The following is a 13,411-nucleotide window of genomic DNA, read 5'->3' as shown; positions in this document are numbered from 1 at the left end:
CAACGAGCGAATTGACCTTCATGCTGGGTCTTGCAACAACGTCAAATTAGCCGGGCAAACAGCGCGCGGCAGACTCTGTCTTTCGTTTCCGCTGCAATGTTTGAAAACTGAAATATACAGTAGAGGCTCGGTAAACGGAACTCGCATAAACAGAAGTAGCGTTTGGATGGAACAAGAGCCTTTTGATAGGTTGTTGTTATGCATTAGGACAACGTAAAAAAATGTTCGTTAAACGGAACATCATCTTTTTTTAACTCCGGGTAAATGTAGAAAAATATATTCCCAAAAATGAAACTGAGTGGCCAGTATCAGTGCCATCGAGGCACGCATAACACTTTGGGTCTTTCCATTTCGTGTTTCCATTTCTGCGAGCCACGACCATGGTCGTGGCTCGCAGTGGTTTCTTGGTGTTGCTAATGTGAGCGAGCTGGTGAGTTTGCACACACTCTAAGAAAGAAAGAAGTGACGCGTGCTCCATTACGAGAGAAACGGCGATGTCCCCTATGTTTGTCTTTAAATGGAGCAAGTTTCCGTCCTCATGCATGGGAGCAACGGCTGCTTCCTCTCCAAAACCAACATGGCCGACTCCAAGCAAACGAAGCGATGGATGCGACTAGGCCTACGAACTGCGCTAGTTCCCAGCTGGAAAACAACGTACGCGTCATAAGCATAGTGTACGTTACTGATATTTGCAACAAAGAAAAACAAACACACTCCGTAATCTTCCTTCGGCGCGTACAAGGAACCAGGTGCAGGTACGACACGATATTGTAGTGATGGCTTCCGCTCGGCTGCCCCGCTCATCACCCACTGCTGAAGGCCAGCTGATCATGCTACTAACGCGGGCGGAGCGTCGCTTTACCCATTGTCTCAACGCGAAGAGGAATGGCATCGCTAGAACATTGCGGCGTTGAACTTACGTAAACGTAGGTAGATCCATGCATTGATCCGCCGAACACGCACACACACACACACACACTCATAGGGATATTCGTACATCCACACGTCACACACACACACAAGCTTACGTAAACAACGCGCATAGCGCCACCTGGAGAGGCTTCAAATTACTAAACCGTATAGCCCCTACGCCACCCGATGATGGCGCTAAAAGCTGACGAAAAAAAAAGCTGCCTTTCCATTCGGCAACGTCACGACAGAGGAAAATGCTATGCTCAACACATTCACTGCTCGAGTCACGACAGAGTAGGCTGCGCAGAACAGAGCAACCACAACAAAAACGCGGCTCGAGCTGGCTACCTCCACATGTCTTGGAACCTTCCTATATAGCCATGATGTTTCGAGGCGCATTGCAATGCCAGTGAGAGACTCTGTTATACGTAATTACACAATACATTTCCATCTAATACTTGCTCTGGTATAGTCACGGGATAGGCACGACAAATCTACACAGACCTGTTAATATAAAACCGCACTATAATGAATACTTTTGACTAGCCGCTTTAAATTATAAACATGGTGGCGACGGCGATTAAGCCTTTTACTTCGAAGCCGTAGCAAATGGCACTTCAAGAACCGTTGACTCTTACAGAATGTATTCTGCTGAGATCTCTTCAACGTTTTCTCGCCTAATTTCATACAGAAATGGCAAACAATCTGCGATCTGCGGCGTCCGTACGCCGCGGCAAGCGGGTACGTGCGAGCCGGCGCGCGGTATGCCGGCGGCCAGACTTGCTGGGACGCTGACGCCACCGCTTTCGAGCAAGCCTTAGAAATCATGTTTTGCCTTCCTGTCCACAGACTAAAAGTATTCGCTTACGTCGAGGACGTCGTTTGCTGCTACACGTTGAGCAGCTGTGAGAATACAGCTGTTGTAAGAATACTGGAGGAGAGCCGACGGAAATACTAGCATAGCATCCGAGGGGGCTAAGAAAAAAGTCTCTCGCCGGGATTTCAGGATACTGCTACATACGGGAACCAAAGATTACTCACCGCGGTTGGCGTGACTCCACTCCATCCCGTCCGCAGCCCGTTCAATGGTCTCCCCGTAAAAACGTGGCTGCGCATTCTAGGTTTCCAATTCGAACCAGACGGTCTATCTCCTGGAAACTGGCAACAGGCTAAGGAGAAGCTTGAAACCAGGATTCAGGAATTCAGCAGGTTGTCATGCCCATTGACTGCTCGAGCGACAATTCTTCGTTCACTTCTATTTCCTTCCTGACGTACGTGGCGTGTGTGTCTCCTAGTGGAAACCGAACCAAGCTTATCTTCGAGAGGGTCTTCTTTCGCATCCTCTGGAAGGGGACAACTGGTTGTGTAGCTAGGCAGGTGCTCAAGTGACCCAGCGATAAGGGAGGACTCGGAATTCCCGACCTGGGCATCGTGGCTACTGCACTGCACGTCAGGTGGACCCAGGTCGCACTTAACTCAGATTTGCTCCAAACTCGAAACTTAACCTCCTTCTTTCTTAGAACTCGACTCCACTTGTTTTCGCACAGCAAATTTTCCCACTGTGTGCTTCGCTCAGGTTCCCCGTCCACCATTTATGCGGCGGCTGCCATTTCTCTGGTAAGCACCCGCAAGGTACACCCCGGTATTGATGTTGTTTCAACTCCATTCTAAGAACTAGTCGATATCCTCACCCCAGGTCTCCCCCGCATTGCCAAAGGTACGATCTGTCCATCCACAGGCCAAACTGGAAGCTCATTAAGGCCAGTTTCCTCGACGCTAGGCGAGCTGCGTTTATGTACCGCCTGGCGCGTTGGGTGCATGCCGTTGACTCACAGGCCCTTCACAGCCGTCCCGGCTCGTGGAGTGCACCCCTCATGTAGCGGTTGTGAGGACTCGGTTCATATCGCTACACAGTGTTTGCTTCCTGCAGCTCTTCTCCAAAGGATTGCTAGTGTCTTTAAGTTCCCAGGTTTTCCATATCAGACGGTTCGATTTTTGCACGGGTTTTGTTTGGCTCAGTGGAACCCGCAGCCGGAACCGGTCGTGGCGCATCCTGGTGTGCTCGCGCTGCTCCACGGATGGCTTTGGTGGTCTCCATGGTTGTATGCCTTGACCGCTTTTGCGTCAAGGCAGTCCGCAGTTCAATCAGCCTTCTGTCCTGTAAGACCGACATGGTTGTTTGTGTGTTGAGTGCAGTAACTCAGTTGTGCGGCAACACAGCAGCCCCCATTGTCCGGGAAGGACCGTTGGCCCTAACCAAAGCCCCCGCCCAGTCAGGCCGTGTAGAGGGCGAGTGCCGGGATCAATGTATAGGATAATGATGGGTTGATGAGTACATGTAAGCTCTGCGACACGGCACCTCCGGGTGCCAAGTCCTCTTCCCATCTGACACGGGCACTTGCCCCGCACACCATTGACGATGTCAAACGGCTAACTGCTGGTGTCTGTTGTGTTATATCCCTCTCCAAGAGAGTCGCGGTAACGAAGATTGTTTCGATACAGTCTACCAGACCAAAAATGCTATAACCACAGCGGGAATACAGTGGATCAAGTGTAACTGCCGCGACAAGTGACCGGGAAGGATAACTCCGACTTTGGAGTATGTCGTTTCTCTCTGGGCGCCACTATTGCGAAGCTGTGTCTGCGCCGTACTTACCATGCTTTCTCCTAGAGAGAAGGTGATTTCGCTTCGTACCGACGTTCGAGGTCAACAGTGCCATGCAGCTTTCTAGAACCCCGGCACTCGAAATAGTGCACAACACAGCCGTACCAATCTGTGTCACATTAACTTGGACTCCCGCTGACGTATGGGGTCATCCGTTTATCCGAAAAGAAGAGTGCCTCGCTTTATTCACAGAGGCCGATAGCCATATGCGCAAAACTGCAACGTGGAAGTCAGCAATTTCTAAAAGTTTTTTACAGCGAAGGTGTATACCTCTACCGTCCAAGGAAATTTTCGTGTCGTTGTAAGAAAAAAACTCCCCATACGTGGGCCCATTCCGGAGATAGGGCAATGCTGAGCCGATCCGCGGCGGAGGTGAAGCAGGCGTTAAGCGCTGCCCATGCATGGGCCGATCCCGAAGGTTGCACAATACCGGCCGACCGGCGGCGGAGGTGCAGCAGGCATTAAGGACCCCCCCACACGAGAGCCGATCCCGAAGATACTGCAATGCCGTGCCGACGCGCGGCGGAGGTGAATCAGTCGTTAAGCACTCCACATACGTAGGCCGATCCCGTAGATAGTGACCTTCCTGACCCGCCGCGGTGGCGAAGCAGCCGTTAAGGACTCCCCATACCTAAGCCGATCCCGAACATAGTGCAATGACGGGCCGACCCGCGTCGGTGGTGAATCAGGCGTTAAGCACTCCCCCTGCACAGGCAGATCTCGAAGTAATACAATCCCGGCCTGAATCACGGCGGAAGTGAGCAGGCGTTAAGCCCTCCGCATACGTAGGACGATCCCGAAGTTAGTGCAGTACCGAAATGACCCGCGGCGGAGGTGGAGCAGACATCAAGCACCCCCCCATACGTGGGCCGATGCCGAAGATATTGCAAGGCCGTGCCGACGCGCGGCGGAGGCGAAGCATTCGTTGAGCGCTCCGCATACGTAGGCCGAGCCCGAAGATAATGCAATACCAGCCTGACCCGCAACGGTCGTGAAGCAGGCGTTAAGTGCTCCCCATACCTAGGCCGATCCAAAAAATATAGCGCAATGCGGGCCGACCCGCGGTGGAGGTGAAGCAGGCATTAAGTACCCCCCATACGTTGGCCCATCCCGAAGACAAAGCAATCCCGGCCTGAATCGCGGCGCAGGTGAGCAGGCGTTAAGCCCTCCGCTTACGTAGGCCTATACCGAAGATAGTGCAATACCGGGCTGACCCACAGGGGAGGTGAAGCAGGCGTTAAGCAAATCCCATACGTGGGCCGATCCCGAAGATACTGCAATGCCGGGCCGACGTGCGGCGGAGGTGAAGCAGGCGTTAAGCACTGCCCATACGTGAGCCGCTCCGGAAGATAGAACCATACCGGCTCGACCGGCGGCGGAGGTGAAGCAGGCGTTAAGTACTCCTCACCCCCCCCCCCCCCTACGTTGGCCGATTCCGAATATAGTGCAATACCGGCCCGACCGGTGGCGGAGGTGAAGCAGGCGTTAAGCACTCCGCATACGTAGGCCGATCCCGAAGATAGTGCAACGACGGGCCGGTCCGCGGCTGAGGTGAAGCAAGCGTTACGCACTCCCCCTACCTAGGCCAATCCGGAAGATAGTTCAATCCCGGCCTGACCCGCTGCAGAGGTGAGCAGGCGTTAGGCACTTCCCAAACATGGGCCTACTCAGAAGATAGTGCAAAGCCGGGCCGACCCATGGCGGAGGTGCAGTTCGCCATTAAGGCGCACACATACATAGTTTCCTTGGTCATCCTTCTTCACAGATAGGAAGGGCACTGAGTTTATTTCAAATTTACTTTCTGGGTACTCTTTGTTTGTACATTTGCTTGTACCACACCTTTTAGGAAATACATCTTCTGTTGTTGGTCGGTGCTTCCTGTCTCTGTAGTGCAGTGCGTGCTACATGATGCATCACGGACAAGCCGCCGTTGGCGGGCGGAGATGCAGACGAACCGGCACGCGAGTGACGCCGGATATACAGCTGTATATCTGGTTACATGGTGCGCTAGAGTGCCTCCTTGCTCTGCGGCAGGGTTTGTGTTTCAGCTATGGATTTGACGGCGTCGCTTGTGGCGGTGATGTGCTCACACCGCACAGCTACGTGCCGACGGCTCCAGCAAATGTATTTTGATTTCGCTTCAAAGCCTTCGAGGATGGCGCTTCAAATCGGCCACAAATGCATACATTTAAGATAGCTTAACCTTCTCCCCATCCTAACTTCACGCATAAAAACGAGAAAGGCTGGCTGATATCTGCGATGTCTAGACCGAGATGTCTAAATACAGGCTTGTCTCGGTGTGTGTCAGCAACCGGGCGCTGCTTTGAGTTGAACTATTCTGGTATCGCAGCTCCCGTCCGAGCAAGAGGTTTGACACGGGTGGTCGCTTGTCATGAAAGGTTTAGACGTCAGGAGGAGGAGGAGAAAAAGGAGAGGAAAGACAGGGAGGTTAGCCAGTGTAAGTGCCCGCTGGCTACCCTGTGCTGGGGAAAGGGGTAAAGGGAATAAAAGGAGAAAGAAGAAGAGGGGAAAAATGAAAAAAAAAAGAAAATTCACACAGTAACGCGAAACTACGCGCTGCAACGTTCAAAGGCGGTCGCAAAATTCGCACGTCCTTAAAAACTTCTGCTACTTAGCATTACTTCTCGTCGAAAAAAATGTTATTGTAGTCGATGTTCAGGTCACTGGCGACGGCGACGCACGATATGCACGCAAGGGAGAAACGATCCTCCCCTTTTGATTGCCACAAGTGTGCGCGACATGTGAAGTCCGTGGGAAGGAGGAACTCAAAGGCCCGAAGGAGGAAAACGGCTAGTTCGTCCTTTCTCGCCCCCTTTATTTTTAAGAGCGTAGCTTTTGCGATTGGCGGGATAGAAACATCGTCACGATGTTGTCATAGAAGACGATAGAAGTTATAAGTGACTTCAATAGTAGTCGCTGCACTAAAACGGCTATTATTTTTTTCTACATGGCTGCGCTTTCTCTTCGTAACAATGTGTTTTGCTGCTAGCCCCAGTCATCGGCTGCGTGCGAGTAGAAAAATTCTAAGAAGACGCTTTGTATTAAGATCTGCTACACCATTAATCTACTATTGGCAACAAGGTATCTGTCCCTTTCAAAAGAGGATCCTGCGTATCCCTGAGCTCAGTCTCTCGGTACGTGAAACCTCTGATGAACACGACATATTAACAAGGTAGGTACCTTGAGGTTCCAAGTAACGAGACTTGACTGCACAACATGCGCTGAAATTATTCGACGTATCACACTAGAATTCGTGGCTATTAGGTTAAGATTAGGTTCTCCCTATTTGTGCGCTTTATTTCATGTTTTGTTATTCCTTCGAAACAAAAAAAGTTCGGTAGCATGTTACACTCATGTAACACCTGAAGGCGAAAGGCGGCTGCACAATTGGTAATGCGCCGTCCCGCATTGTCGCGCTGCTGCTTTCGTAATTCGATTTCTTCGGCTCGTTTTCGACGCTTAGCTGCGGCTTCGCGCGCTCGTATTGCGTGGTTAGGCTCACGCCAATGACGTTTCTCTTCGTCTTTGCAGTGGCATCCTCTCCGCATGGTATTAAAACGTATGCTGTTGTGTGTGTTGTATGGGCGATTTCATTGAATGTTTGCAATGTTCGCTTTACTTTGCAGGGCGCTTGTAGCGTCCGCCTTACTGGGGTATGGATGGATGGATGAATAACTTTCTTGAGGTCCGCTGGTGCGCGCGATTAGTGCGCAGCGGGCCGCTCCCACGTCGGGACAGAGAGGCCATGCCCTTCCGCAGCGTCGCGGACCCTATGGACAGCCCAGAGCTGTGATTGAAGGTCCGAGCTACGTAGAGCTCGATCCCACTCTTGCTTGGTGGTCCTCGCCCCCGGTGCCAGGGGGCAACTCCAGAACATGTGCGCAAGGCTAGTTACATTCTGACAGTACCGACACGCATTGTGAGGGTGCGCCTCCGGAAAGATTTTGTGCAGGAAGGCCGGGCACGGTAGGTGTCCGTCTGAAGCCGCCTGTATGTGACATCTTGGGCTTTATTGAGTGCTTTGTGCGGTAGCTGCATGGGTCTCTTCAGTAACTTATAATGCTGGGTGAGATTGTTGTAAGTGACGAGTGGGTCGCGCTCGCTCTCCCATCCTGCCGAGAGGGAGTCCGGGCTCGCACGGTGAGATAGGCCTCATGCGGCTTCGTGTGCTGTCTCGTTGAGGTCAGGGAGCGGCCCCTCCAATGGTCCCATGTTTGCCGGGAACCAATTGATGTAGTGTGGGGTGATGAGTACCAAGTATTCTGCCGACGGTCGGGGATATGCTCCCTGTTCCGGAGGACAGAATTGCCCTCTTGGTGTCGCAGTATATCAAGCTTTTGTCCTCTTCTAGGAGTGCAAGACCTGGGGTATGAGCCATTGCATTTTTTGCTTGCTAACGGGGGTATGAGCCATTGAGAAAGTCACGTGGTTTCGTACACCCGAGCTGTTATGCGCTAAGTCCGAGCGGTCCGTTGCGTGCGCAGAATGATCGTGTAGACCGAGCGCGTAGACGAGAAACTTTTTTTTATTATTATGGGGTTTTACGTGCCAAAACCACCTTTTGATTATGAGGCACGCCGTAGTGTAGGACTCCGGAAATTTTTACCGCCAGGGGTTCTTTAAAGGGCACTTAAGTCAAAGTACACGGGTGTTTTCGCATTTCGCCCCCATCGAAGTGCGGCTGCCGAGGCCGGGTTTCGATCCCGCGACCTCGTACTTAGCAGCCCAACACCATAACCACTGAGCAACCACGGCGGGTTAGAAGAGAAACTGCTGCAGCGTCTTTATAGATATACATACATAAAGCGTATTGCCATATATATTGTGATAAAAAAAATATCGTAATGAAAAACTAAAACCGAATAGACACGGTTTAGTACGGATTGCGGTTTGACGTCACAGGCTCTAAGCCAAACCACGTAACCTTACCTCAGTTTCCTTCCACCCGTGCAATGGGCAGATGACGTAGGTGACGAATGCGAAAGAACATCATGCCTACAAAGAACACCGTTATGAACAGAAGTGAGAATGTACTAGGCGACGCCGGGTGGCACGCAATACGGACGAAGATCATGCCGCAAACGCAAAGCGTATACACCTTTGGTTGGATCACCTCCACGGGCTCCACCTCAAAGAAATTGTGGGTAATTTTACCTTAGGCGTATCTCAGCCAGACGCAATGTGGTTCATTGCGTATCTCTTGGAAAGGTTCGCCATGCTATGTTACACAAATATCAGTGGACTACGAAGCATCATCGGTCGTGTATACATCTCTCATTGTCCGAAAACCTTTCCAGCGTCAACACAGAGCAACTGCCCGTATATCATGGCAATCATAAAGCGATATAGTTCCCTTGGTGATAAAGTAATAATCCAAAAAAGCAAACAAAAGAAGGTTAAAAATAAATATAAAAGTATTAGGTATGTAATTTATTAAAACAACAAAAATAATAATGTAATTTATTTATGGGGTTCTACATGCCCAAACCACTTTCTGATTATGAGGCACGCCGTAGTGGAGGACACCGGAAATTTCTGCAACCTGAGGTTTTTTAACGTGCAACTAAATCTAAGCACACGGGTGTTCTCGCATGTCGCCCCTACCGAAATGGGGCCGCCGTGGCCGGGATTCGATCTCGCGACCTCGTTCTCAGCAGCCTAACACCATAGCCACTCAGCAACCACGGCGGCTAACAACGAAAATCAACACCCAAGCAGATAAGAGTGATCATCATCACCATCATCAGCCCGGTTACGCCCACTGCAGGGCAAAGGCCTCTCCCATACTTCTCCAACAACCCCAGTCACGTACTAATTGTGGCCATGTCGTCCCTGCAAACTTCTTAATCTCATCCGCCCACCTAACTTTCTGCCGCCCCTTGCTACGCTTCCCATCCCTTGGAATCTAGTCGGTAACCCTTAGTGGCCTTCGGTTATCTTCCCTCCTCATTACATGTCCAGCCCATGCCCCATTTCTTTTTCTTGTTTTCAACTAAGATGTCATTAACTCGCGTTTGTTCCCTCATCCAATCTCTTCTTTTCTTATCCCCTAACGTTACACCCATCATTCATCTTTCCATAGCTCGTTGCGTCGTCCTCAATTTAAGTAGAACCCTTTTCGTAAGCGTCCAGGTTTCTGCCCCGTAGGTGAGTACTGGTAAGAAACACCTAGTATACACTTTTCTCTTGAGGGATAATGGCAACCTGCTGTTCATGATCTGAGAATGCCTGCCAAACGCGCCCCAGCCCATTCTTATTCTTCTGATTACTCCCTTCTCATGATCCGGATCCGCCGTCACTACCTGCCCTAAGTAGATGTATTCCCTTACCACTTCCAGTGCCTCGCTACCTATTGTAAATTGCTGTTCTCTTCCGAGACTGTTAAACATTACTTTAGTTTTCTGCAGATTAATTTTTAGACCCACTCTTCTGCTTTGCCTATCCAGGTCAGTGAGCATGCATTGCAATTGGTCCCCTGAGTTACTAAGCAAGGCAATATCATCAGCGAATCGCAATTTACTAAGCTATTCTCCTTTAACTTTAATCCCCAATTCTTCCCAATCCAGGTCTCTGAATACCTCCTGTAAACACGCTGTGAATAGCATTGGAGAGTTCGTATCTCCCTGCCTGACGCCTTTCTTTATTGGAATTCTGTTGTTTTCTTTATGGAGAACTACGGTGGCTGTGGAGCCGCTATAGATATCTTTCAGTATTTTTACATACGGCTCGTCTACATCCTGATTCCGTAATGCCTTCATGACTGCTGAGGTTTCGACAGAATCAAACGCTTTCTCGTAATCAATGAAAGCTATATATAAGGGTTGGTTATATTCCGCACATTTCTATATCACTTGATTGATAGTGTGAATATAGTCTATTGTTGAGTAGCCTTTACGAAATCCTGCCTGGTCCTTTGCTTGACAGAAGTCTAACGTATTCCTGATTCTATTTGTGATTACCTTAGTAAATAGTTTGTAGGCAACTGACAGTAAGCTGGTCGGTCTATAATTTTTCAGTACTTTGGAGTCCCCTTTCTTATGTATTATGATTATGTTAGCGTTCTTCCAAGATTCCTGTGCGCTCGAGGTTATGAGGCCTTGCGTATACAGGGTGGCCAGTTTCTCTAGAACAATCTGCCCACCATCCTTCAACAAATCTGCTTTTACCTGATCCTCCCCAGCTGCTTTCCCCCTTTGCATAGCTCCCAAGGGGGAGAGGATATTAGAGCACACGTCGTAAACGAGCGAAGCAGAAACGTGCGGCCCCGCTGTTTATCACTGGGTTAATCCCGACGGTTCATTAAACGACGGCTTGGTAGGCTGTCGGATCCTCAGTATGCAGTTGCTGCGTGCGCTCGCCTGCACGAGCCTGTTCTTGTGCCCGGGCTGCAGCATTGGCACGGCGTAGACGAGCTCGTTCCCGGTTCAGCTCGCAGCGTTGTTGACCAGCCTGTTCTTGTGCCCGGGCTGCAGCATTGGCACGGCGTAGACGAGCTCGTTCCCGGTTCAGCTCGCAGCGTTGTTGACCAAAAGCTGCCTGTTCCTCAGCAGTACGTACAGGTGTATGGCACGTGGCCTACCAATTTCGGAGCCGGAGAGAAACTGCTGAGCGCGCTCTCGGCTGCGATGGAGAGCAACGACGTGGCGCAGCCAATGGCTGCGCCAACTACTGCGCCAACTAGGGCAACTACTGGCGCAGCCAATTTCCCGCCTCTTTTTCTCTTTTTTTTTCGCACAGGTGCATGGGGTTGCGCCGGAGGCGATGGACGGACGAATCGGCTATCCATATACAGCTTCGCTGTAAGAAGTCATGAAAGGACGAAATTCACTGTGTTATGTGTTTTTTTTTAAATTTTCAATCAAAATACTTATTATCAACATATTTATCACCATAATACAGTTCCGCTGGTCATCCGCCTTCACAGATTCGAATGACTCGGAATTTTCGTCGTACAACTCGATTAGACGCCGCGTTTCTGTAGGTTGTATGCGTGATTCCAATGAATGTAAGTACCGTACGGTTCACTTTTCTGAGTGCTTGTAGCCTCTGCATTACGAGAGAGATGAGACATTGCCTATTTCGTTTGCTTAGGGGGTTATGAGCCATTCCTGATGACGATAGTTTTTGAACCACTGGATCGGACGATGCGTTTTTCAAGACCATCGAGGGTATGAACCACTTAAGGCTATCGCCTTAGAAATAATAAGGAAATCTATCCTTAGGAACAGCATCTGCACTGAGTACACAGCACTTAAACTGCCTTCTCTGGAGGACGAGCAGTGATGGATATGAAGCCGTGCTGAAACCACCCACAACTCTACATCAGACGAGCCGCTTGTTGACGCGGTATTGCATACACTAGAATCTCGGTAAACCTAAATAGCGTAAACAGAAGTAGCACCCAAATAGAACCAAGAGCATTATGGTAGGTTGTTAGGATTAAGATATGAGAGCTTTATCGCCCACTTTCCCTTTATTTTCGTATTATTTTTCCATGTCATTTGAGAACACCTAATTTACCCTGTACTTCCCCAAACTACTTTATCTGGTGGCTTGATATAGAACTAACAAAAACGCAGCCGATCGATTCCCCTATATTGTCGTATAATCATGAGTTCCTGTTCTATACGTCGAATAACTTCAACGTATGTTGAACAGTAGACTCCCGTTATTTGGAACCTCAGGGCACCTTGGTAGGTATGTCACGTTGATGAGGAATTTCATTTACCGAGATAATCGCTCAGGGATAAACAAGATGCTCTTTCGAAAGGGACAGATACTTCATTGCCAACATAAGATAAAATGTGTAGCAGATCTTATTGCAAAGCTTCTCCTTACAAAGTTTCTACTTGCACGCCGCCGCTGCCTTGAGCTAGAATAAATACATGTTCAGCCTAATCGCTACGATATCACAACTCACATTCCCAAACGACCGCAAAAATAGGGGGAACAAACGGGCTGCGTCCTTCTTAGTTGCACATGAAGCCAACAAGCAGTGAGGCCACGGTAAGTGCAGGGAAAATACCTTCTTTTTAAATGACATTTTTTAAATTTATTTATTTGTCAGCACTGTTGGCTGAAGGTCATTTCAGGGCGGTTGTAAGACAAGGAAACAACATAGCAGTGCTGACGCAGTCTCGAGGAGACCAAATGAGGCATATACACGGGAAATGGCATAATACAAAGCAAGAAGAAGCAAAAGACAAATTACATCAGGGTGGCATCAAATGTACCACAGCCGCTCTTTTAAACATGTGTATTACAACCAGGAAATAAAGTTAATTCGACAAATTATCCTTACTAAAGTAGTAGCTACGTACTTCTAGCCAAGGTAAAAAAGATTATTTGTGTGGTTTCAAATTTATTTACACTGTCTATTGTTAGTAATTCATGCGGCAGCGCATTCCACTCCTATGTTGTTGTGAGGAAAAGCGAGTACCCTTGTACATCTATTCGAGCTAAAATAGCTTGAATTTGCTCTTGGTTGCTCCTTCTTACTGTTCGAGACAGACGCTGTTTTATGTACTGCTGTGTAATAAGCTTAAACCAGCTATGGCGAATCAGCTAAAGAAATTTTAGTCTAGCTACCCTTCTGCGTTCTGAAAGTGGAGGTAGGTTGAGCTTCCTGAGCATTTCAGTTACGGAGTCAGTTGAACGATATTTTGACATGGTGAACTTTGCTACTCTATGAATGTTTTTCAATTCTAACTGCAATATTTCTTTCTGAACGGATTCCACACGATGCTCGCGTACTCTAATGTTGGAGGAACAGGTGTTAAATGTGCAGCTAATTTAGTTTGTTCAGGAACAAGT

The sequence above is a fragment of the Dermacentor variabilis genome, unplaced genomic scaffold (assembly GCF_050947875.1).
Source record: "Dermacentor variabilis isolate Ectoservices unplaced genomic scaffold, ASM5094787v1 scaffold_14, whole genome shotgun sequence".
Classification (NCBI taxonomy): domain Eukaryota; kingdom Metazoa; phylum Arthropoda; class Arachnida; order Ixodida; family Ixodidae; genus Dermacentor; species Dermacentor variabilis.
Note: the sequence above shows the minus strand (reverse complement) of the source record.